At 51.3% G+C, this 3,406-nt stretch overlaps 1 pseudogene; it reads left to right on the top strand.

Moving 5' to 3' along the window:
* Positions 1 to 280: 280 nt before the first annotated feature.
* Positions 281 to 3,149, top strand: LOC147971602 (uncharacterized; annotated as a pseudogene).
* Positions 3,150 to 3,406: the final 257 nt, after the last annotated feature.

The raw sequence follows: 3,406 nt of genomic DNA, 5'->3' as shown, positions 1-3,406 counted from the left end.
ACTCCACGGCTGCCGACCTGCGCTAGATGCGGCGTCACTTTGTTGAGCCAAGCTCAACTTCTTCGGATCATCATCTCGGCAAACCGAACAAGAGTCCGGCATCGCGAAGTATTAGAGTATAAGACTATTCGTATTGTAATCTATCTCTATTAGTCTAGTCTTGGAGCCCAAGCTTTGTAATCCATATAAACAGCCCTTGAGGCCCCAAATCAATACAACAATTATTCTCCAATATCTCAAACTATCATGGTATCCGACGCCTAGGTTTTCCGCACCTGGTATGGCACCGCCACCCGTGCCGCCGCCCCGGCTGACTCGGCCCCTCTTCTCCGTGGCCGAGTTCCGCGCCGTCGGTGCCCCGTCCTCTACCTCCTCCTCTACAACTACCCAAACACCTCCCCCTCCAAACCCAATGTTCTCACTAGCCGACACCATTGCTGACGTCTCTCCCTTCATACCGATCTCATTAGACCTCGGCATCCACAACTACTACCATTGGCGCCATATCTTCATCATCCATCTCGGGCGCTGCGGCCTACGTCACCATATTGATCCCTCCTACCCGCCACAGCCCGCTGATCCTCGTTGGGTGAAAGATGATCTCGCCATCATCCAGTGGATTTACACACACATCTTCACGGAGCTTTTCAATCTGGTCTCCGACGATGACGCCACCGCCGCCGATCTCTGGGCTTCCCTTCAACAGCTGTTTCAGGACAACTCCGACGCGCGAATCAACGCGCTCAACACTGAGCTACGCACAACCATGCAGGGAGATGTCCCAGTCTCCATCTTCTGCCAGCGAATCAAGGCTATCGGCGATGAACTCCGTGAACTTGGCGATCACGTCGAGGATCGTACTCTCATAAACACCCTCCTCCAAGGTCTCGGTGATCAATTCGAGAAGCAGCAGTCCTTCATCCCCATGCTCAAGTCGTACCCACCTTCAAGGAGGTCCGCTCGATCCTCCAGCAAGAAGAGAAGAACCAGGCTCGCAAGGCGCAATGGGCGCCGCAGGTGTTTCATGCTGCAGCATCCTCTTCTGCAGCTCCCACGCCTGGGCTGCCGCGGCAACCGGCCGCCCCTCCAACTCCTGCTGTGGCCGCCGCGGCCTCAACACCACCACCAGGCTGGCGCCTGAGCCCCAACTACAAGGGCAAGAATCCAATCTACCGGCCTCCTGCATCTCGTCCTACCGGACCTGCACCAGCCTCGTCATCCACCGCTCCAGCGCCACCAGCTCCATCGCCATGGCCTCCTCAGCATGATCCTTGGACTGGCCTCGTACAGGCTTGGTCGATGCCGTGGTCGGCCCCTTCGCCGTATGGTGCCCCTCCTGCGTACACGGGCACGTGGAGCCCCGGTCTTCGTCCAGCCACCGGCTCTCCGGGACTCCTTGGACCCAGGCCGCCGGCGCACGTCTACACCGCCACCTCTACTCCGCCTCCCAGCATGCCAGGACCGCTGTCGCCCTACAACACCATGCCGGCCTCCTACAACATGCAGGCCCCGTACGCATACTACCCATCCACTATCCCCTACGTCAACATGCAGGCTCCTGGCCCCTCTGCTCCTCCCCAACAGCCGGCTTGGGACCAAGCCGCCTTCATCAACGCCATGAACAATTTTGTCCTCAACGACACAGGTACGGATTGGATTTTCGATTCTGGTGCATCCATGCATATGTCTTCAAATATGAATTTATTGTTAGCTTGTTTTCCTTCTGCTTTTTCCATGATCACCATTGGCGATGGCTCCACCATCCCTGTTTCATGCACCGGTCACTCTTACATCCCTTCCTCTCATGCCAATTTTCTTCTACGCAATATTCTTGTTGTTCCTTCCATCATCAAAAATCTTATTTCTGTTAGACAATTTTGCATTGACAACAAAGTTATCCTGGCCTTTGACCCTCTTGGTTTGTCTGTGAAGGATCTGACAACAGGGGCAGTCCTCGCTCGGTACAATAGCACGGGCGATCTTTATCCTCTTCATGGCGCGCCCACATCCACCCCTCGTGCCAGGCTCACATCAGTTGATCTATGGCATCGTCATCTCGGTCACCCCAGGAAAAACACTTTGACGTCTTTACTCCAAGAATTCTGTATCCCTAGTTCTAGCAGTCCTCATAATCCCTCTCTCTGTAATGCATGTCAATGCGGCAAACATGTTAGATTACCTTTTGGAACCTCTACTACCATTAGTACTTTTCCTTTTGAGTTACTTCACTGTGATTTATGGACCTCTCCAGTCCCTAGTGTTTCTGGTTATAAATATTATCTTGTGATCTTGGATGATTATTCTCACTATACTTGGACTTTTCCTCTTCGCGCTAAATCTGAAGTACCTGCAATTTTTCTCAACTTTCGACAATATGTAATCACACACTTTGGCTTGCCAATTCGATTTATTCAATGTGATAACGGTCGTGAATTTGATAACACCCAAAACCGCACCTTCTTTCTCTCTCAAGGCATTCTTCTTCGTTTTTCATGCCCTTATACATCTTCTCAAAATGGTAAAGCTGAACATTGTCTTCGCTCTATTAATGATGTTCTTCGCACCTTGCTTTTACAAGCTTCTCTTTCTTCCCGTTTTTGGGTTGAAGCCCTTCGCACCGCCACACTACTTCTTAATATTCGACCAACTAAAACTTGCCCTCTTTATTCGCCTTTCCAATCTCTTTTTCTCTCCCACCCTGACTATTCTTTTCTGCGTGTTTTTGGCTGTCTATGCTTTCCCAACATCGCCTCTACCGCCTCCAACAAACTAGAACCATGCTCACTACCTTGCATTCACCTTGGTCTTTCTGATGATCACAAAGGATATCATTGCTTCGATCCATCTTCTGGTCGTATCATTCTCTCTCATCATGTCACATTCGATGAAAATACTTTTCCTTTTTCTGTCACTACAACCACAACACCAACTCCACCACAATCCGCCACCACCAAAACCTCTTCTCTAGTTCATCCTTCGGTCATCTCTGCTGCCATGAAATCTTGCTCCGTTTCTCAGCCGGAGTTGCCTACCGTCAGCCACCTTCCTGCCCCGTCCCCCACCTCTCCCACGACTGCATCCTCTACCCCATCCGTCTTGCCCTCACCACATCCTACCACGGCAACCACCTCGACACCCACCACCTCTGATTCTTCTCCCTCACCGTCTTCTTCATCCAAAAACCCACTACCACCCAATGCCGTTCTTATACCACCGCCCACCAATGATCATGTCATGTGCACCCGTGGAAAACGAGGATTTCTTCTCCCCACAAAACGTCTCAATCTTACTGCCACCCCAACCATCTCTCCTATTCCTACCAGTTATAAGCGAGCTCTTCTTGATCCTCTCTGGCTTTCCGCTATGCACGATGAATTTGAAGCTCTTCAGCAAAATAATACATGGA

Source organism: Triticum urartu, chromosome 5A, assembly GCF_056163025.1.
Source record: "Triticum urartu cultivar PI428250 chromosome 5A, HENAU_Tu73, whole genome shotgun sequence".
In the NCBI taxonomy this organism is placed as follows: Eukaryota; Viridiplantae; Streptophyta; class Magnoliopsida; order Poales; family Poaceae; genus Triticum; species Triticum urartu.
The sequence above is the reverse complement of the archived record's forward strand: the minus strand, read 5'-3'. Positions and strand labels throughout refer to the sequence as shown.